The sequence below is a fragment of the Lycorma delicatula genome, chromosome 8, assembly GCF_047948215.1.
Source record: "Lycorma delicatula isolate Av1 chromosome 8, ASM4794821v1, whole genome shotgun sequence".
In the NCBI taxonomy this organism is placed as follows: Eukaryota; Metazoa; Arthropoda; class Insecta; order Hemiptera; family Fulgoridae; genus Lycorma; species Lycorma delicatula.
The window spans coordinates 94,093,063-94,117,561 of NC_134462.1; the positions used below are offsets into that span (position 1 = coordinate 94,093,063).

The 24,499-nt window shown below is 30.3% G+C and overlaps 1 protein-coding gene across 2 annotated transcripts in view; it reads right to left on the reverse strand.

Annotated features, from left to right (window-relative positions):
* The window catches only part of ssp6 (PDZ domain-containing short spindle 6), a 390,763-nt gene that overhangs the window by 186,345 nt on the left and 179,919 nt on the right, over window positions 1-24,499 (reverse strand). The window contains exon 2 of one of the 2 annotated variants that reach the window (XM_075374056.1): window positions 21,764-21,822. The exons of the other annotated variant lie outside the window; for it this stretch is intronic. The gene's annotated coding sequence lies outside the window, so the exon portion shown is untranslated. The remainder of the gene's footprint in view (window positions 1-21,763; window positions 21,823-24,499) is intronic. 2 annotated transcript variants of the gene reach the window in all.

Consider the following 24,499-nt stretch of genomic DNA (forward strand, 5'->3'; position numbering starts at 1 on the left):
GTGATTAATGAAAGTCTAAGTAAACAACATGTTCCTATATTTGGTATCCGACAGGTATATCGCTTATCCGGTAAAGTCGTATCTTCTAATCCTTCATAACTCATTGCCGTTACGTGTTTTTTTTTTATTTTTAATTTTTATCTGTGAAACCTGATTGTTTTCTCAATTAATAATAAGAAAGATCGATTTCATTTCATAAATTATAAAAAGACATCAACAAATTCATGCTTAAAAATTGTTAGAAGGTTACAGCATTAAAAAGTTGTTAAAGGTTAAATTTTAGAATAATAATTATATAAAAAACCTTATACTTTTCAAAATGAAATAAAAAAAAACGACATTGGAAAAAAGAATAATAATAGAAAAAACGAAAATTCTTACGAAATTCAAAAATTTTAACAAATAGAAGTAAAGAATTATTATTAAGTACATTAATAACATCACGGTTGGTTAGAATTCGTCTGTAAGAGGCGACGAAGTCAACGAATTACTTTTACAGTAAGATTAGATTTGTAATAAAGAATACTTTCAAAAAATACCTCGAATTTTGTTATAAAACGTTTTTTCCCCCATTTGATTAACTGCGGGACTCGAATATGCCATTTTATTATTTTTTTTTTAATGTACTTTTACGAATCGCGCCGCTAGATAGTACTAGGTAGCGTACAAAAACTTGATAAATGTACTTGAAATAAATCAACATTTAAAAGAAAATATACTACAGCTTGTTTTAATAGTAAATGCTCTTATGTAAATGAAAATACTGAAGATGAAACAATTTTTTTAATTCGTATTCGAAACCGGTCTACTCATTTACAACGTTTTTTACAAATTCAGCGCCATCTAGTATTTCAATTTCAAATTATACGGCATAACTTAAAGACGTTAATTGTAGAGGAGAATGTCCTCTACATTTTTTGTTTGAAAAACTTTTCTCTAAAATGCATAGATTCAGAAAAAAACGCATTCAAAAACTTTTTAGTTTTTTCAAAAATCTAGGGAGGGGATGTTAAAAATCTTGAGTTAAGCTTCCCTCACCACTCCTAACGCATGGACAAAGGATCAATCGGTAGGTAAGGATTTTCAAATACAGCCTATTTTGATGACAAATTGCCTGTACTAACAATAAACAATGTTTAAGTGTTCCATATAATAAGCAAAAAAATAAAAATTTGTTACAGAATTCTTACCGGCCCGATTTCATTTATATGTAATACATATCACAATTACAGAAATAATACAATTTTTATGATTATTCGTTGTTTAATAAATGAAATCGAGCCGGTAAGAGTTCTGTAACAATTTTCTTTTCTTAATATATGGAACGCTTAAACATTGTTTATTATCTATTACTGTATATCTAATAATGTTTATTACATATATTTTTTTTTAAAGAAAATTCTAAATTAATAACAGATTTTGATGATAGAAATGTAGTGTCTTACCTTTTTTGATATCACTATCGTTTTTTTAAAAACAATTTTATTTATATTACAGAAATTTTTGTTTTTGTTTTTTGAGCGGAAGAAATGATATCTGCGAGACTTTTACTGTACGGTTTACAGTTCCATTGTAATTTTTTATTTATTTATTATTCATTTAATAAATTATTAATTAAAATTTTTAAATTGCGATTTCCGTGGAGGAGTGACAGCGTCTCAGTCTTTTATCCGAAGGTCCTGGGTTCGAATTCCAGTCAGGCACAGCATGTTTTATACGCTACAAAAATCTATTTCTATATTCCCACGTACAAACTTTTGCGTTGAAATAATTAATTCATCAAGGAAAGGGAAGAAAAAACAGAATTAAAAAAAAAGGTTGGGAAAAAATGATAATAGAATATAACTATACCATGAAAATATATAGTACAATAAAACCAATAATATTACACGGATTTTTTTTCATTTTTATTATAATTAATGTATAAAAAATAAACATCATGATTATATATCATGCAACGTTGTAGTAAAAATAAATAGACAGTATCGAATGTTAAATTACCCTTTAGAATATAACATTAAAATACACACACAGGTTACAATCGAACAGGATACAATGTTAACAACATTCAAAGAAAATTGTACTTAAATTTGTATGTATGTACAATATTTATAGGTAATGTAACTTAGATAATATAGAAAATAATAGAGAATCTTCCGTAACATGATGCTTATCATTGGAATAATAAAATCGTGTAACAACTTGATTGAAATATAAATTTAATGTTATATTTACATCAGAATATTAAATTTATAGCATAAAATAATAATGAGCGATATAATTTTAAAAAAATTAATATTATATTATTATAACTTAATATATTATAATAAATAACATATTTTAATTTACCGTCATTTCTTTAGAAATCTATTGTAATTTCTACACAACAGTTTTTATTATTTAACAAATAGAAATATATTTTATAATAAAGGTCGGATCATCATCAAGATTTGTAAATATGAATTCAAATTATTACTTTAATAATAATAATAAAAATAATAATATAATAAATGTACACATGTACCGAATTTTTTTTTTAATTCTCTGTAATAAACTTTCACTTTTAGTAACAAAGAATCAAATTTAAAAACACATATGACGGTTTATTAAAAAATTAACTGACCCCAAAAGAAAAAATAACTGACATTGATATCATTGAACTTTCACAATATTTTAATATAATTTATTTATTTTCATACGTAAAGAAAAAAAAAAGACATATATTCTAAAATAATCTGTTAATAAAGCTGTAGAACGATAACATATATAAATTAAAAAATTTAACCTTACAAAACTACCTTGACCTATATTATATATTACCCGGCCCGTCTAGCTGAACCTAGACCCTCAGGGCCCAAGACAGCCCAGGCGAATCTGGGAGCCAACTACGGGGCTCCTCGGGGCCTCCCGAAGTCAAGGGGCCTACCCCGTTGCCGCAGAACTCGCTTCGATCGCCAATCCCAATTTGCCAGGGGGACCGGCGCCCTGGACAGCACAGACGGGTGCTTGCTTCGCTCGCCATTCCCATCAAACCAGACGGCCCATCCCCTGAACCCCCGCACGCACTTTATGTTATCCTCCTAGTTATGAGAATAATACTGATATATAATAATTATAGTATTCCGGCTTTGTAGAAACCAGAAAAAGAAACTTAATTACATAAGATAAAATAATAATAATTAAGGTAACTAAATTACACACACCGTCGACGAGAAAAAATTCATAACTTATTTCTTTGCCACGGTGGCAGAAATATAATATTGAAATATAAGGATTAATCTATTTTTTCCTTAAAAAATATCTTTAATTCACAACTTCATCCTCCTTGGGAGCCAAGAAATGATGAATATTTTTAATATCTTAACTTAGAAGGGAGCTACGATTTCGGACGATTGCTTAAAACCTTCCCTGGGATAACAAAAATGTATCCCGGAAATTTGAAAGTAATCGGTCGGTTGGTTTTCGCGTGATGCGACAACAAACAGACAAGCTTTATATATATATATATATATATATATATAAATTTCTGAATAACCGTGGTATGTTAGATTGAGGGTGTACCTGATGCATGCAAAAGTTAGCCTTCAACCAACTAACAAATACCCCATTTGAATTTTGAAATTCCGACGTTTGCAGAGATATTATAAGAGCACCGCCTTGCACCTCCTAAAACAGTGCCCCAGGAGCACCCCGTTGGCTGTCAGTTGATGATAAAAATTGATTTAGCCTCCCACGAGATGCTCGTGTACCTCACCACTCTAGCCCCAGATACAGTTCTCACGGGAAGCCCATTATTGATAAATAGAATTTTTTTAATATTATTTTATTTAATTTAAATTTAATACTATTATTTTTGTAACATTATTCATTCTAATTACTCAGTTCATACAGTGATGGAGGTTTACAGTTAATTAAAGTTTGTGCTTCAACCGGCAAATCTTCACTATTACATATATATACATTTTTTCAAGAATTTTCGAGATTAAATTAATCTAAAAACCTCCTCAGTTATTGCAAGAAACATGGGTAAAAATTTGGTTGCGATTGATCGAGTAGTTTTTTGTTTCTTCCGAACAAACAAAAACCCTCTTCCCCTTTATACGAGAGTTATTTTTTTTTCAAGGTCCAATCAGTTGCGAAATAAAAACCCGCGCAAAAATCGGATGAACCTTTGTGCATATGTGTTGCGCAGCGTCTCTAGTTTGGCCTTCAATCACGCCGCGTCACTTCGTTTAGTTGTGAACACGCAGCTATCACGTAAACATGTCTACAACAATAGCATCTCCCGCCAAGTGTGAAGTGCGTGCGGTAATTCGATTTCATCAGGCTGAGGGGTGTAATGCGGCTGAAATTCATCGACGAATAAGTAATGTGTACGGTGAAACTTCAATTAGTGACAGCAAAGTGCGACAATGGTGCAGGAACTTTAAAGCAGGACGTACAGATGTTCATTATGCAGGCGGTCAGGGAAGGAATCAAATGCCAACCGATGATCTCGTTGAGCTAGTGGATGAGGCAATTCGAGAAAATCGTCGGTTCACAATTTCTGTAAATTGTGAATTGCAAATAAATTGTTAGATTCGATTATATATATATATATATATATATATATATATATATAGAATAAATGAACGCAAATGAAAGTTTGATAAAATATTAACAAAATTAACATTACGGAACTTCACAAAATTTAACCTTCCTTTTTCCTCTTTTCTTTTCCTACTTTTCCCTTTTAAAATTTCCATTTGTATCATATTCCCTTTCCCAATTCCCCTTTCTTTCCCCTCTTCTCTTTCCCTTATTTCCCTTTCGCCGTTCCTCTTTATCTTTTTCTCCTTTTCCCTTTACATTTTCTATTTCCCTTTTTCCCCTTTTTTATTTTTTCCATTTTCTGCTTTTTCCCATTTAACTTTTTCGATTTTTCCCCTTTTCCCGCGCGTAAATCGGTCCAGTTTCTTTTTTTATAACGAACACACATATCGGAAACATTGAAATGGATGGTAAAATATTTAGTATAGCGTGTGTTACTTTTATGTTCAACAGATAGCACTGTTTTTAAAAAAACAGCATGTTTTTACCTGTCACAGGTATGACATTTTAGGTATATAAATAGTAGGTATATAAAAACGCGCGTATTCGAATGCAACGTTTTGTCAAAATTTTAAAGCAATCGGTGACAGAACTTTCGGAGATTTAAGATCTTGACCAAACGAACATTCATTTTTATTTATAAGCTAGATTATAATGAAACGCAGTAGCTACAAAGGGCTTAATTTTTCGCAATCTGAAAAAATCCAGCTATACCCTTATCATAATGATAAGAAGGCTATAATTTTTTAAAACAATCCAGAATGGTAAAGGCTAATTTCGTACTAAAAAAACAAAATAAAAAAGTTCCAAAATGATAAGTTGAAACTTACTCCAAATTAATACAAGATATATACAATGTATTGTTTCTCAGCAGGTTAATATGTTATTTTAGCTTTAAAATATGTAAATGACCTGCAACATAAGAGACACAATTCAGAGTTTTTTCTCTAAGAATTAGTGATATTTATTAAAACTATACATCTAATCACTGAACTGGACCGAGTGAATAACACGTACATTTTGATAGACATGATAAGTCACAACGTATTCTATTCAAAAAATATAAATAATGAAAAATTATAGATAATTTTCTTTAAAACGTCTGGCTTGGGATTCCTTAGTAACGTTGTTATTCTTGAAAATGTTGGTTATTCTATTTTGAGATTGTTCTGTTTTGGTTACCATCAAAACAGTTTCACCACTACGGTTATGAACTCAAAAAGTAAAAAAAAAAAAAAAAAATTCAAGTATAAAAAAGTTAAATTATAGACTACAATGATACTTCATATAAGATTCGTTTTAATACGAAACGCAAATATAATACGCAAAAAAGATGTCTGATCAATGTAAAAGAAATCAAGCAATACACAAAATAGTTCACGAAGAATTAACAGAAGATCAGGATGTTCTAATGGTAAAAATAAAGGATAAAGTTCACATAAACATACGTTCGGAAATGCTTTGTTAGCAAGTGTCGACTGGGGAAAGATTTCGCCCTGATTTCTGCGCCTTCGGTAAATTTATACCAAACTGTAATTTTTGGGAGTGAAATTAAGGAGAAAATTTAGTGGTGTTATATGAAATCTGATCTGATATTTATTTTTAAAAAAAAATACTACTATACTCCAGAACTGTATTTTTAGTAGTTTTCGAAAAAATCTGGTATAACTGACAAAAGATTTTGGTCGAAAAACATATTATTTTATCTTTGTTATAAAATAAATTTGTTAAATAAGTAATTAACACATAAAAGTCTTAAAACGAAACTTGTAGAGAATTTGATTTTGAAGAAAATGGTATTAAACTATACAATCATACAAACGTAATAATTTCGAAGTTTATTAAAAACTAAACATATCAAAATGTGGCAGATTTTAACTAAAGTTTTATGAAACAAAATTTTCAATATTACAAAAGAAAACAATTAAATGTTTTAGAAAAATAAGAAATTTAAACATAAAAAACCGACTTATAAACAATTAAATAAACAGCTAAAAATGTCTACCGCCACAATGGATATAGCAATCTGCCCAACGAACAATCTTTTTTTTTTTGGCTTCCGTATTTCAATAAGGTTGTTTTGTATTAGTTGTAGTGAACTGATAATTCTAATAATTTGTACTAGTACGGTACAACTAATACGAAACAACAGTTCTCTTATTTGACGATGTCAGGCGACCTTGAAAGCCAATTAATAAATTCGCCACGTCCAATCAACTTGTTTAAAAAAGTCGCACTTAAGTGTAGTCTAATTGTTACGAGAAAAGTGTGCAGTTGCTTCATCGTGCTGGAAAATCATCTGCCTTCTTGTTATCGAAGTACATCTTCCAATAGATCTGGAAAATTATTTTGCAAAACGTTTAAGTATGAAGGACCGAATTTATTATCATTTAAAATAAAAGGTCCCAACAATTTTTTTTCAGAAACGACTGCAATAATAGCTGGAATAAAAATCAAGGGTTTAAAAGTAATTAAAGAACGATTTTAACCGTTTTGGAAATGGTTAATGAAAATGAAATATTTGAAAAAAAGAGATACGCAAATAAAGCGATCATAAATATTATCCAATTCCCGGATGAAAAACAGGGGGAAAAAATAGTGAAATTGGATATGATGTTTCATTGAACACGGCTCATCCTGATATTAAAAAATGACGTCAAATTGTTGATAAAATAAAACTTCATTTAAGTGATCAATATTTTAGACCAAGTGTTGCTACTGTAATTATGTAGGCGGAAATGTTGCAGTAATATTTTCGTTCGGGCCGGCTGGTAGTTGATTATTACGTGGTCAGAAGATTGCATGTGCCGGTGTGCTGATCACCTACCTCTACAGGACCACATGGAAGCAAATGGTCCGGCCACATCTATTTCTGTCCCTTCCAGAACAAATACCACTCACCCCTGTACTTATCAAAGTCACTCCCTCTGATATCCTTCCAGCAAGCTGCATTAATCAAATAATAAAAATATAATTACACCTCTCTCTACATGTCCTTTGGTTTATTGATTTTTTTTAAATTTTAAGCACATAAATTAATTTGTTTTTTATTTTCACATTATTACTTTAATTTCAATTTTTACGCAAAGAGTAAATGGACATATTTATGAGAAGATATTTAATTTCATAACTGTAATTCAATTACACTCACAATTATCAGATATGGATGTACAAAATTACAAAGATCGAATACCAAGAAAAAAGATCATATGTGAACACCACATGAATTCCTTGTACGCCTATTAAATTACATATACATATTATTAAAAATTAATTATTTATTATTAATTATTAAAAATTTTATTTCATTAATAACTTCTGATTTTTTCATATTTTTTTTATTGGTATTATTGAATTATTATTTATCGTAATTTTTTTACATTCAGAGGTTAATAATTATTAATAAATCAATATATTTAAATGAAAAAAAAAAAGGGAGATGAGTCGGCTTCGAACCGATGTGCCTTCCCCTTGTAAGATCCAAACATTTTATTAATTAAAATTTTATTTGGCTACAACTCTGGAACCAATGAAAATAAGTACCACTTATTTTATATACCATTGAAAAGCTCTCGATGAGAGCTTATTTTGGTCTTTTTTTTAACTTTTGTTCCAGTCGATTGCGATCAAAAAGGGAGGTGCACAACTAGAGATATTACCACAGTCCTAAATCCAAAATTTCAACATCCTACGGCTAATCGTTTTTGAGTTATACAGGATACGTACGTGCGTACAGATGTCACGCCGAAACTAGTCAAAATGGATATTTCCGTTCAAATCTGAAAACCGAAATTTTTGCGATCACAATACCAAAATAAAATATATCACAATAAAAAAGAGCCGGTTTACTATGCTAGTGAGTTTAAGGATTAATGAAGAAGCATAAAACAAATAAAAACGCCTCAGGTCCTATGCCAAGATAAACAAAAAAAACACCATCGAAATTAAATATGGAAATGTGGGTGTGTCAAAAACAAATGATATGGTTTACATAATACGCGATGGAATTCATACTGTCACGGGGTAATCCAGATTGGGGTGTGGATACCAAAAACATAACAGGTATATTTAATGTTCGGAAGAATCTCTAATTGCCATCAAAAGAAAGATGCATCTTGTAGTAATTGGTAAGCTTTTACTATATCCGCACGGATCAATTATTAATTACGAGTATAATTAAAGTCGCTATTAAATATCCGAGTAAACTGTAAATTTTACACTGATTAGTTTAAATTTTTATATTTTTTTCTATAAGGTTATTTAAAGCTACATAAATCTATTACTTATTGCTGTATTAATGATTTAGATCTTTATAGACCGTATTATGAAAACTAATGTATTATAATGGACGTACATTAAACAATATATATTGTCACTGTGACAATAAAATATTATTAGTATTATTATTAGTGTTATTAGTTTTTTTCTTATTGTTTAGAAAATATCTGTTTTTAATGATGCAATAAAATCATTAAAAATTATATAACATTATCTTCATCATAAACATTACAAAAAAGATAAAACAACATATCTCATAATTAAATTCTATTATTACATTGCGGGATACTGAACGCCATGTCCCCAAGTAATTGTAACTGTCTCGTCTTTATGGTAAATCCACAGTTATTTCTTTATCTGAACTTCCTGTTACGATCGATAATACAAGTACAACGATACTGCCTGCATTAATACGGTTAAATAATCAGTGTGATACAGGGTATCAGGGTGATACGGTCCATATCTTTAAGACGTATCTTGAAGTATAGATACGCAATACGAGTACAAGTGATGATATTACTTTAAAGCTACGATATGCATCCGCATCATTTATGATTATAACCTTTATCAAAACACATATTAACGATTTATTTAACCGTAATCATAAAAATGGATGATATTGTATCATTGTTTGCAATAGGAAGATGATACAAATGCACTATATAGTTTAAATATGGATACCCACCGGGTTGGTCTAGTGGTGAATGCGTCTTCCCAAATCAGCTGATTTGGAAGTCCAAGTCCTAGTAAAGACAGTTACTTGTATACGGATTTGAATACTAGATCGTGGATACCGGTGTTCTTTGGTGGCTGGATTTCAATTAACCACACATCTCAGAAACGGTCGACCTGAGAATGTACAAGACTACACTTCATTTATACTCATGCATATCATCCTCATTCATCCTCTGAAATAATACCTGAACGGTAATTCCCGGAGGCTAAACAGGAAAAAGAAAAGAAGAAAACTTTAAATCTGGATGCACCTTGTGATACGAGTGAATTATACTGGTCGTATAATATCACTTATTTTGGTTTTCAACAGTCTATGTTGACATATATAACACTATTATATGAACGAATGGGTTGAAGTGTTTATTTATCAATTCATTTAAATTCTCTAGAGCTTAAGTGTTACTTCAGTTCTCTCTTTTATTATTAATCTTTTCTTTTTTTTTTTAAATAAGTTATTTTTCTTTTTCAGTAGGTGAAGTAGATTACACAAATGATAACCTTAGTAGTAATAGTAGTAAGATATTTTTATGACAAGTAACAGCTGCTATCGTTCGCGGAAAATGCACAGTTGTATATGTTAAATGGACAGCAGGGGATTTACGGTGATTATATTAGAAAATTTATCGGAAAAAATAAGTAATAATATTTAATTAAGTTTAAAAGAAAATCCTTAAATTATTACCCATCAATATGATAATTAATATTTATTTTTTTATCGCCTTTTCTATTATCACTCTATTACCATAGTGATTCTCACAAGCTCAGATGACAGATTTAAACAAGTAACAGTGAAGAAAGCTAGGGATAAACTACAGAAAAGCAGCTAAAAAGCCAACTGAAAAAATCGGAAAATATAATATATATATATATATATATATATATATATATATACAAAGAAGAATGTGGGACCCATTTGTCTTTGATACAGATCTAGTTTTATTCGGATAAAATTTTGCACACTAATAGTTCCAAACAATAGGAAAATTATTATCTACATTTCATTTTGAAAAAACTACCCCCACCCAATTTTTCGCTCGGTCAGCGTACCTAGCCTAATCTAAATCTCAAATTTTGTGATAAAGTTTACAAAAATATAGTATGAACATAAAATCGTTACTATGGAAATCAATGATTGTTAAAAACAAAAATTATTTTCGAATGGTAGGGCAATTAGAAGTTGAAAAATAATAATACTGGGAAAATAATTTGGAGTTGGAAAAAAGCGTTGAAAAATTAATGATTTTGGAAGTTTTGACTCCGTATCCTTCAAAACTATCGAAATGCTACCGAAGAAAAAAGTATTGGTCAGATAATTCATGCAGCTAAAGAAAAAAACCATCCGTGAGAAGAAATACCTAACAATGAAAGCTTCGTTTACAGCAGGAACTTGTAAAATCCATATTTTTTCGCTTGGCCAATTATATCTAGCTGGCTTAAGAGTTAGTACGACAAATAATTTATTTGTCTGTATTCCGGACGGACAAACAAAAAACGTAATGTACCGTCAGGACTTACAGTAAAAACTTTGAGATAAATATAACTGTGGTCGGTATACCATCTACTAACTCCTCCTTCGCCACTTACACGCGCGCGCGAAATAAAAATATTTAAATGAAGTCTCCATACTGTAATCTGCGCAAAGCCCGGGCAATGCCGAGTAAAAGAGTTTGTTGAATATAAAAATGTATTTACTAACAACAGTCTGACACCAATTATAGTTTATTGAAGTTAAATTAATTTTGTAGCTATAAAAAATATCAAGCTTGACCAGGGTCTGTAACCCCAGCGATGCTAAAAAAAAAATATTCCATTTGGACATTATTTTTATCTTAACCTAAAAATCAATATTTAATAATAATAATAACAATCATACACATATAAATACGAGTGAAAATGTTTAACGAATTACAAAGTAGAAAACGTCGATTAAAAAAGTAATTTTTATATTTGAGGAACATTTTAAAAGATAAGCATCTGAATCTTTTCGAAAAGTTTAAAACTTATAAGAGTAAAATTTTCATTAAGTAAAAACCGATCAGAGAGATGATCCCGGACGTGTTCTATATTTAATCACTTATTTAGTGTCCTTAACTCAAAACTTTAATACCACCAATGCCCTGTATATAGAAATCACAAGGTTCTTTGAAAATCTATGGTCATCTCAATCCCGGCAACCTGAACAGACGCCAACATATATCCATAGACGATCTGAATTTGCTCCCTTCCAATTCTTTTATTGTTGCATTTTTCGACATTTCACAACTCCCTCCAGCCTAAAATTAAAAAAAAGGGAAAAGAGGTTTTTGCTATGATTATTATACTTTCCTGTTGTTTATAGTTTTCTTTATACGTAAATGACGGAAAATAAATGTACACATACAAATACCAACATATACAGAGGCATACACGCATATGTATCCACAGAAGCCGTCTCTCGTATCATTGACGAATTTGGAAACTATTTACTTTGACCGAAACTTCTAAAACTTAAAACAATCAGTAGTTTCCTATTAATGCTAATTCTAATTTTGGTTTATGATAAGAAAAAAACATGTGTGACTGAATTACTAAATTTACATCTTGCTATATAACTTATTAAAATAAAACAATTAAACAAATTTTTGACAATAAAAATCTTAATCTATATAAATAAAAATGTAAATCTCCGAAAGTTCTTCACCGACTGCTTTGAAATTTTGACAAAACGTTGCATTCGAATACGCGCGTGTTTTTATATACCTAAGATGTCACACCTGTGACAGGTAAAAACATGCTTATTTTGAAAAACAGCGCTATCTGTTGGATGTAAAAGCAACATACGATATACAAAATATTTTACGATTCCATTTCAATGTTTCCGATATGTGTGTTCGTTGTAAAAAAAAGAAACTGGACCGATTTACGCGCGGGGAAAAACGGAAAAATGAAAAAAGGTAAGAACAGGAAAATGGGAAAGAAAAAAAGGGGGAACGGGGAAAAGGAAATGGGAAGAGGAAAGGAGAGAAAAGAAAAAAGAAAAGGAGGAAGGGGAAATCGGAGGAGAAGAGGGAAATAAGGGAAAGACAAACTAGGAAGGAAAGGGGAAATGAAATGTGGAAAGGGTAAAAGGGAAAGGTTAAATTTTGTGAAGTTCCGTAATGTTCATTTTGTTAATGTTTTATCAAACTTTCAATTGCGTACGTTTAATCCATACATATACTCAAATCTAGCAATAGCGAAGCATTGCCGGGTCTGCTAGTAATACATAAAAATAAAATTTGTTGCTACAGAAACTTTATTAATAAATTCTTATGAGTTTACAGATTTCACATATATAATTAACTATTCTTGTGTTTGGAATGAATTTTAAGTTGATTTTACAAAAGTTACCTCCTGTCCAATCGTATTATTACACCAGAAATTTAACACAAACGAGTTACGTTCATTTTTACGGGATGCACATATAAGTACACCTAGAACAGATATAAAAACTATTTCTTGTACGTAGATTGACTCTTTTGCAAGTGAAATTTTAATAGCAAACGTTTTCATAAATCACCTATAGAATCACGCGTAGTTGCGTTAATTTTGAACTGCAGTTTCTACGTAGATCGTTTTAAATGCGCACTTCGATAGGAAAGGGAAGGGAAAAATAAGGTACAGAGACATTTCACATCGTAAAGATATGCAGCGTTAAAAATACTCTAAAGTACCATACGCTGGCATAGATGGGGGAGCATCATCACACACAGTTTACACTTAAATGAGGGAGGGAAGATATATAACATAAGTAGGAACTCACCGATAGGCATTCAACTGTCAATTGAATATAGATAAGTGTGTTTTAGCAAAGTAGTGAATACATCCCTCGCACAATTATATTTTCGTAAAAAAAAAAACAACAAGAAAATCCAGTAAGCACAAAAATATTTAGAGTAATTGAATAAAACACTAATTATTTTTATTACATTAAGTTTTAAATAAAATGCTTCTGATTAAGAAATGTTCAATATATATATATATATAAAGTCAATGTGTAATAAAAGTGACACTCGCGAATGTAATAACAAACTGAAAAAAATTAATAATTGCATCTGCCTCTTAAATCTATTAATTTATCTTCTACTGGTAAAAAATATCAAGAGTTCTAAGGTTCAAGTCCTTGTAAAAGACAGTTGCTTTTATATATGGATTTGAATGCTAGAATGTGGATACAGGTGTTCTCTTGGTGGTTGGTTTTCAATTAACCATACGTGTCAGGAGTGGTCGACCTGAGTCAGTTTATGACTACATGTTTACCAGTACATTTACACTTATATCCACTTCTTTCTTTTTTCTTGTTTAGCCCCCCGTAACTACCGTTTTAGATAATTCTTCGGAGGATGAATGAGGATGATATGTATGAGTGTAAATGAAGTGTAGTCTTGTACATTCTTAGTTCGACCATTCCTGAGATCTGTGGTTAATTGAAACCCAACCACCAAAGAAAACCGGTATCCACGATCTAGTATTCAAATCCGTGTAAAGATAACTGGCTTTACTAAGACTTGAACGCTGTAACTCTCGACTTCCAAATCAGCTGATTTGGAAAGACGCGTTAACCACTAGACCAACCAGGTGGGATACACTCATATGCACTACATCGGCAACTACGTCACGCCTGCCAAGCCGGTAACGGTGACTGCAGTTGCTATTTCATACACACACTCACCCAAACCCGGCAGTAGCTGGAAAACTTGTTTGAGAAAACAAACTAAAGATAACTCAATACATGGTTGATCGAGTACAATATTATTGAAAATTGTAGTATAATGTACATATACCACAACTTCGTAAAGCTAAGCGTTTATATTCCTCCAGCGCATTATTCTACGAACTGCCAAATCAAAATTTTATATTTTATACCGTATTACATGTATTCGATGATGAGAAAAAACATTTCCAGTGGATGTTACTGACATTGAAATAGCTTTTTTAAGATAAAAAAAATTTTTTTTTTAAATACAGGCAGGTGATTGTTTTCACTTTCTCAAGTCATATAGATAATAATAGTATTAATAGATTATAAAAAAGTCTACCTAATCTAATGATTGACCTTATACACCTGCGCACGCGCATGAAACAACATTAAAAAAAATTTAAAAAGCTATAAAACCTACCAATATAATTATTTATCTTTTACAACAATCATTCGTTTCAATGATGAACTTTTCAACCGGAAACAATTATATTAATGATAATAATGCATTGTACTTAAAAACAAAAAAAAACACATAGAGGTATCATCATCTAAAAAAATCGATATTAGACATAAAATATTTTAAACTCTGTTTTTCATTTTTTTCACTACAATTAAACCTATAAATCGTTATAAAAGAAAATAATTCAAAATTGAATATTCTTGTACTTGTTTCTACTATTTTTTTTTAAATTCTATTTTATTTATTAATTTTTTATTTCTACACAAACAATGGGATTTATTTATTTTAGAAAAAGAAACACTATTTACTTTCACTTTAAACATACCTTAACAGCATACTGAAGATTAAATTCAGAAATAATTACTTTCTAACAATAACAGCAGATTGTTTACTTAAAATAAAAACCATTTTTGATTTACAAATACCAAAATACAGCCTAGTATTAACCGCAGAAAATAAACATATTGAGGTTAGACAAGTCATGCACGGGTACCGCCAAAGATTAGTTATTAAAAAAAAAAAAAAAACTAAAACTGATATAACACAAATTTATACTATATAATTATCATAAATGTCGAAATCCACATCTTGCATTACACAACGTAAAAATAGGTTTAATATTTTAAAATCTAGCATGAATACAGTTTCCACACTGAATTGTCAGATCAGAATTTTATTTATTTATTTATCTATTCCTAATGAGGTATGCTTCAATCTGTTCAACTAGAGAACAATAACCAATAATCCCCTTATGGCATAATGAGATCAGGATGATATGATATATATATATATATAAAGTGTAAAAGAGCTGAACTCTTCCACAGATTCAGACCGACCATTCCTGAGATATGAAGTAACTGATCCACAACCAAATAATACTGGCATCCACTGATTAGTACTCGAATCCACATAAAAGTAAATTATCTTTATTAGGGCTAGAACCTCAAAACTTTCCACTTAAAATATGTACCTTTATTTAAAAAAAATATATATATATATATTCTTAAGGGGCGGCAATTTGTATTTTTGTCCGGCGCGACGTAACCGTTAGAGCGGGCGCTGACACTAAGTGAGCTGAAGGTTTCGTTGTACTACCTAACTAGATGACATCACTCTATTATTAATAACATGACGGGTTGGCATACAAAATGCTAACACAACAGACTAGTACAACGCAGTGACTAGTACACTAGGCACACCACTAAATCAATTTATTTTTACCACTAAATCAATCCGGTGGTATATTAAAATTAGCTTTATTTGGGAGGCTTCCGGGACCACCGTTAGGTGTTGCTTCAAAGGATGATATGAAATAGGAATTTTGTAGCATGTGAAAATGCCAAGCCTTACCGGGATTCGAACCCGGAACCTTTAGATGAAAGGCCGATACGCTACCACTCGCGCCACGGAGGCCGAGTGACGCGAATTTTCACGTTTTAAAAATCAAATAAATAAATATCTCACTGCCCAAAATTCGTAATCGGCGGCAACATCGATTGTCTTATTTATTATAAAACTTAATAATTCCAGTGTGAAATACCACTGAAATTAGTGGAAAGTGGTAGACTATAGCAAATACTAGTAAAGTCAGTTATTTTTACACGGATTTGAATACTAGATCGTGGATAACGGTGTTCTTTGGTGGTTGGGTTTCAATTAACCACATATCTCAGGAATGGTCGAACTGAGACTGTACAAGATTACACTTCATTTACATTCATACATATCATCCTCTGAAGTATTATCTGAACGGTAATTACCTGAGGCTAAACAGGAAAAAAAAGACTAGCAAACAATGTTGCAAAACCGACTAGTCTTGAATCATGTACTATGCCAAAAACTACACAAGTAAAATTGTTGAATGGTAATTATGTTCTAGTTTTTTTTTCTGTAGTGTACTTTTTTATATGTATAATATATACATAAAATGAATAAGGTAGAAAAACTAAAAAAATTATTTCCACGTGAGAATCTTATCAATTATTTTGGCTTATAAAACAGACATTATACACCGGACGGTACAAAAATGCTCCCGGAAATTTCTGTACCAATTGAAATACCTACATTCATAAAAGCTGTTAAGTTTTAAAGATACAGTGCTGAAAAAAATCATTAACTCTATGAAGCGTTTGTTATTTTTTGATGTATCATTCTAACCTCTACAAGCTTTAATACAAGAAAACATCGTGCAACAGAAAGATTACTATTTTACTGTAGGAATAAGACATAAGTAAAATACGTGAGCTAAAAGTTTGTTCCTCGCCAACAGGTGTGTCTAGTGTACTAGTCACTGCATTGTACTAGTCTGTTGTGTTAGCATTTTATATACCAACCTGTCAAGTTATTAATAATTGGATGATGTCATCTGGTTAGATAGTACAACAAACCCCTCTCGCCCGTCCTGCCCAAACCAGCCGACAGTTCGGTTGACAAAGACGGACAAACCTTCAGCTCACTTAGTGTCAGCGCCCGCTCTAACGGTTACTCGCGCCGGACAAAAAGGCAAATTGCCGCCCCTTAAGAATATATATATATTTTTTTTTCAAATAAAGGTACATATTTTTCAATAAAACTCAAATCATTTTATTTAAATTTTAATTAGAGCATATATTTAGAAACATAAATATAACATAACATAATATTGATAATCAAGCCGTATAAAACAGTAGAAATTAATTAGGAAATATCTGTTCCTAACATATAATATGTTAAATTTTTAAATACTGTTAAAAATGCGTATTATTGCACAAACAAAAAATTATTGCTAAAATCACAAAAAAACTTTTTTTTTTCTCGCTTTCAGTTTTGAAAACTTTTTTATTACATCTTTTAAATTTACTTGATCAGCAATTTCACGCTCAATTGCCAAAATGATCAAACCTTTAAGACGATTTTGTGTAGTAGTTAAACGTAAAAAGTTCTTAATTAATTTTAACTCCTTTTGCCACTTGCTACAGTTCTTCGTTAGCAATATTCTTAAACCTTCAATAAGGTTTGGGGAAAACTTTAACTTCGCGAACGAAAAAATCGAATGTGAAATTTTCTATTAATTGGATATTTAACACATCAATATTTTTCTCACACTTATAGCCAAAATACTGTCTCCAAATTTTGACGCCCCGGACAAATGTCCGGGTTACCCGCCTTTAGAGCGGGCGCTGTTAGTGTAAAATGAAAAACTACCTAATACCACGTTTCCAGTACAATTACAGTTCAAACAGTTGGTCTAATCAAATCTGAGATAATGTCGTTAGTTCAATTCGCTACGTCAAACTACACTGTAGTAATATAGGTTAACGGATCTAATTTTATTGGTTAAGAACCAGTATCTTGCAGTGTCACACGACTGTTAATGCAGCCCAAGTAAGCAATTAATAATACCGATCAACGACTATGCTAAGTACTTCCCTACCGGCTACTATAATTTTTTTATTGATATGATTCCAAGAATTTTATTAAGGAAACTTAACTCCTTTTACTGTGACTTTATAATTTCTTTTTTAATAAATAGGCCTTTCACGGTTCAATGCATACGGCTACAAATATTACATTTTCCTATTGTAATAGAAATATTCTCGAACTTCTTAGTTTCTTCACGGTTGAAATAATATTGTACTATATATTCAATTAGCTGAGACTGCAGTAGTAAATAGATTCATTCGGTTTTTACGTTATACTATTCTTGTATTTAAACTAATGTATATTTCTACATTAAAAAAAAAATATATATATATATATATATCAAAAGTAAGGAAAAAAGTATTTTTATATAATTTTTTTTTTTGTGGAAATATAAACTTTAAAAATACAGAGTGATTCAGGAGGATATGCCCTATCCTCCTGTAAAGTATTGCCCATACTTTGACAACTCATTCTAGAGGCTAAAACTAAGAAAAAAGTTCATATAAACATATGTCCGAAAACGCTTCGTTAGCGAGTTATACAGGATGAAAGATTTCGCCGGAGTTTCAGTTCCTCCGGGTAAATTAAGGCTTTCTAAAATTCTGAGAAAGTCAATTAAGGAGCAAATTCAATTGTTTCTTATGGTTTTTGAGCTGGGAAATCGAAAAAAAAGCTGCCAGAACTGTATATCTCTTAGTTTCTTAGATATCCCGTGTAAAACGCCAAAAATAGGGTCAAAAAACACATTTTTTTTTACGTTTGACATACAATAACGTTATTAAATCGGTAATAAATCATACATTTTTTAAACATAAATTGTAGAGAATTTAATTATAAGAAGATTGATGTAAATAATGTCAACAGAAAACAAATAAAATTTTAAACATGTCGATTTTTATTAACAACAAAACCGACGAAAACTTAGAAGAAAATGTTACAAAAAAAGAAAACACATGTGTCTAGAAGGTACAATAGTTTTAGACCTACGGAAAACAAGTCGGCAACACCGATTTTTTTTTCATCACAATTTGTTTAAATACTACTCATTGTTGTCAGTTAATTGTGGTAATGTGTTAAATAACCTTTCGCTTATCAATCGTGTTTGCAGTATTACGTCGAATTCTTATCGTAAAAATTTCAGAAAACTGTTAAGAAGTGTAATTTTGTATTAATTTTAAGGCGCTTAAAAATCAAGTCTATTAAAAAAAGTGAAATTCTGTTTGGTTTTGTTTTGAAAAATGCCGCGTATCTTCACTAATGGCGAATATGCCGACATGATTTTCATCTATGGATTTTGCAATGGAAGTGCTGCAGCAGCGGTTACGGAATATCGACATAGGTATGTTGATCGAGTTGTACCAAATCGTAAAGTATTTATTAGAATTTTTAATAATCTTCGTGAGAACGGTACACTTCCCGGCGCTCATATTTCATCTGAACGACAAGCAAATCATGCTGATGAAGGTGAAAACATTCTGCAGATTGTTTCAACGTAGTCCGCCAACAAGCACACGATTAATTGCAACACTAATCAATATTTCACAAAGTAGAGTATGGAGGTCATTAAATAATAATGGATAGTATCCTTTTCCCATATTCAGAAAGTGCAACATCTCCAGCCTGATGACTACGCCAGCCGGCTGCAGTTTTGTCAACGGGTTAATAGGAATCGACATTTAATTCCATTTTCACTATTTTCGGATGAAGCTACATTTACTCGTAACGGAATAAACAACACACGGAATGCGCATCGGTGGTCTGAAGAAAATCCACATGCTACAGTGGAAAAAAATTTCCAGCAACGATTTTCAGTGAATGTTTGGTGCGGTATCATAGATGACCAATTATGATCCTTTGGTCCTTTCATACTACAACATCGTGTCACAGGGAGAAATTATCTGGAATTTTTACGTAATCAATTTATTATATTGCTGGAAAATATCACCTTAGAAAAACGAATTGTAATGTATTACAACTTGATGGAGCTCCTACACATTTCACATTTCTTTTTTTGTAACATTTTTTTTCTAAGTTTTCGTCGGTTATGTTGTTAATGAAAGTCGACATGTTTAACATTTTATTTTTTTTTGACATTATTTACATCAATCTTCTTATAATTAAATTCTCTACAATTTATGTTTAAAAAATGTATGATTTATTGCCGATTTAATAACGTTATTGTACGTTAAACGTAAAAAAAATGTGTTTTTTGACCCTATTTTTGGCGTTTTACACGGGTTATCTTAGAAACTGAGAGAGATACAGTTCTGGAACCTATTTTTTCGATTTCTTAGCTCAAAAACCACGAGAAACAATTGAATTTGCTCCTTAATTGACCTTCTCAGAATTTTAGAAAGCCTTAATTTACCCGGAAGAACTGAAACTCGGGCGAAATCTTTCACTCTGTATAACTCGCTAACGATGCGTTTTCGGACTTATGTTTATATGAACCTTTTTCTTATTTTTAGCCTCTAACAGAGTTGTTAAAGTATTGCCCTATCCTCCCGAATCACTCTGTATATCTACAATAAACAAAAAACGGATTGAAATAAAAATTATAAATTTCACGTACTTTTTTATTAAAGTTATTTTTATATAATTTAAAATAGGATTTCGATTAAAGTCACCTTTATTTTAATTCATCCTGTGCAGTTTTTTGTTGTTTGAAATATACATATATCAGACGTTATAATAAATATTTCACGACGTTTGAATTCTTAAAATAAAAATTAATAACAGAATTTTAAAAATAGATTTAAATTCACGTAGCTTTTAATGTAATACTCAAAGAAATAAAATGGAGATCGGATCGGTGTTGGAGAATAATCTCTATTGCGTTGTATCAGTTTCAAATATGGTTTCTACTCATAATATTGTGTATGACCCTTCTCAAAATGTTTTATACCTTCTATGAAAATCTTCCCGATTTCTTTAACATTTGATAATAACAAATGATGACAATATTTTAGTTTTTTATCACGATTTTCATTTTTTTTCATCATGCAATAGTACAATTACAAACAGTCATTTTTAATACGATCGGCTATACTTAACAGTGTAAGTGAGAGTGTTCAGTATGCTACAGTATCTTGTTTTATACAGAATAAAACGTAAGAGAAATGTATTGTAATTCATCAAACCAGAACTGGAAAAGAAGTACTGCTAGGTAAACTGTTTCATGCTTATTACTTGAACAATTTAAGTTTTCTATTTCATGACAATGAACAATCATGATACTCTTAAGAAAAAAAAACATAAATATTTTTTAATGGAAAATATTTTCAATTGAAAACTTTCGATGTAAGATTGAAATATTTAAGAATCATCTTAGTTATGAATATATGTTGTTTTGTAGATATATTTATAGTTTTATCGATGTTTTTATAAATAAGAAAAAGCAAATGGTAATTTTATTTCCTTTTATCAATTTTTTTACGGAAAATAAATTTTGAAATAGAAGAAAAATCAACAGAATTAATTAAAAAGAAAACGAAAATCAAACAATATAAATTACTTAATAAAATAAACTTCATAAAACTGCCAAAAAAAGAAGAAATTAAAACAAAATAATTACTCACATTATCAGATGTCGTAGAGGTAGTTAAAAAGGAACGAATTGAATGATGTAAACGATAAACTGGTGATAAAGAGAAAAAAGAAACAATATAAGTACGAAAACTAACTGCTAAATTAAAAATTAATGTTAGTAAAGAACGCTTCATTAATAACAAACAATAAACATATTTGCACAGACTATTAAAAAATAAAAATTAAAAAAAATATATATGTATATATAACTACAAAAGAAACGGGTACTAAAGTAATGTTTTAAACGCCGAATACTGAACTGAAATTAAATTATAGAAATAAAATACGTTGTCAAGTTCAATAAAAAAATATACATATGGCAGCCTACACTTGTTATAATAAATAACACCTGTAAATGTGAAGTATATGTATAATAATTATGCTAACATTATAAGTATATGTAGCCACATACAAAATACAACGTCATTAGTTATGAATCATCAAGTTCAAGTTCTTTTAGCCAACGTAAAAAATTAAAATTTCTCTTTTATAAATTTCGATTTCTTTTTAAAGTTATTATAGTAAAAACCGTGATATTTTTTTCAATTTCAAATCTCATAGTGAAAATTTTATAAATTACTATTAAAAATCTCATAATATTTAAGAAATATTTAGGTACAAATTTTGATAAAATACTAATAAACTTTGATAAAACAGTGATCGTGTGGATTTATTAAGTGAGAACTACAATTCTAAATTTATAACGGAGCTAAAAAAAAAAATGTTTTATTTTTATATATAGGAGGTGTATTCGTAAAGTGAACGTCAAGTTTAATTCGAAAAATTGTCAAAAAGTTAATATAAATTTAAAAACAAATATTTTAAAATTTTGGAGAATAAAATTCCACGAAAAGTTTTGTTTTGTAATTGACAAACTGGGCAGTGGAAGAACCGCTCAATTTTAAGCTGTATAGATTAATTCCAGTCGGGATAAAGTAAGAATGATTAAAGTCGTACATAGATTGCACTGAGCGGTACACGTCGTGCGAAGGGGGAACGAAAGAGTAACTGCTACGATTTTAAATGGGAGACCATTGGAAGAGATCTTTGGGTAACCAGTTGGGAAACCCATCTGGTTAGTCTAGTGGTGAACGCGTCTTCGCAAATCAGCTTTGATTTCGAAATCGAGAGTTCTGAGGTTCAAATCCTAGTAAAGGAAATTACTTTTTTGTGGATTTGAATACTAGCTCGTGGATATCGGTGTTCTTTGGTGGTTGGGTTTCAATTAACCACAGATCTCAGGAATGGTCGAAATCAAGACTGTACAACATTACACTTCATTTACGCTCATACATATTATCCTCTGAAGTAATACCTGAACGGTAATTCCCAGAGGCTTAACAGGAAAAAGAAAGAGGACCACGTCGGGAAGATAATATTAGGTTTAATCTACGGAAAGTCAGGTGAAGAGACTGCGATTGTGACCCGAGTAGCTCATCTTAGGAGAACGTTTTGGATTTTTATTAAATCGATGAATTTTCGTGTTCCTGAGGCCATGGAGTAATAAATAAATATATTACAATTAAAAAGTTAAAAATAAAAATAATAAGAGAAATTACCAACTGGTTTTCCTCTCAATAAGATTGCACTGAGGATATAACTGCTTTTTTAAATTAATGAATAGACATCTCTTTAAAATAAACACAACTGTAAAATAAATAGTGCAAGAGTGATGCCTCCTAATAACCATGTAATACGAAGAATATATTTTTATTTTCCGGAACTTTTTAAATCATAAAAAAAGAGGATCGATAAAAAACAGCTTTCAAAATAACCTAATCTTCGTTTTCTATTTCAAAATTCGCACTTATTCCTAATTTTCCGAGCAAAAAAAAAAAATCATCGACAACCATAAGTAACTTTTACCTATCTAATACTTTATAGCCATTTACAATATCATTTAACAAATCAACAATTATTACAGCGCGCACACACAAAACAGACTGAGATGAACTATACGAACAATAAGACAATTTCTAAAATGAAAATGAAATATAGGAGTATTAAGTTTTCATTCTGTACGGGAACCCTTAAATAACCTTACAACCGTTAAACAGAAAAATTAAATTTACCAAATGCATCTACCTCAAAACGATATATTTTTGGTATGGAGAACACACAAGCCTAAAAACCTCAGGATATAGAAATTTTTTTTTTCTAAAAAAATTTTAATGAAAAGAAACAAATCCCTTTTAAATGATGACTAAAATAAAAAATTTCCAAGTTTAAAAAACATCAGGCTAATATAAACCGAACCAAAGTGACGACCTGTAATATTTTAAACAGCTAGTTTCAAAAGTGACTTACAGATACTCCATGTAGTGGCTTCTCACCGAAAAATATAGAGTTTTTAAGGACGTTTGGTAAATTTTATTTACTTATGGTTGAAATCTTATTCTAAGGGTTACCATACGTTACGAACATTCTGTATAATTTAATAAATATTACTTAAAAAGGAAAAGTATACGTTAATATAATTAATAAACACTATTTTTTTATTATGTGTAATTTAGTATAGTTTAATAATAGAAAATAAAATATGCGTCATAAAATAAAAATATTCTATACATAAAATAAAATGATAATTAGGGTCGTCCCTATGCGTGCAACATGCAATTACTACAGGACAGATTTTAAAAAAAGTTTGCAACTTTATACTTTAGAGGCTTGCTCTTTAGAATTATTCCCGTTAGAGTTATGTCGATATTCTTAATGGGGGTTAAGAT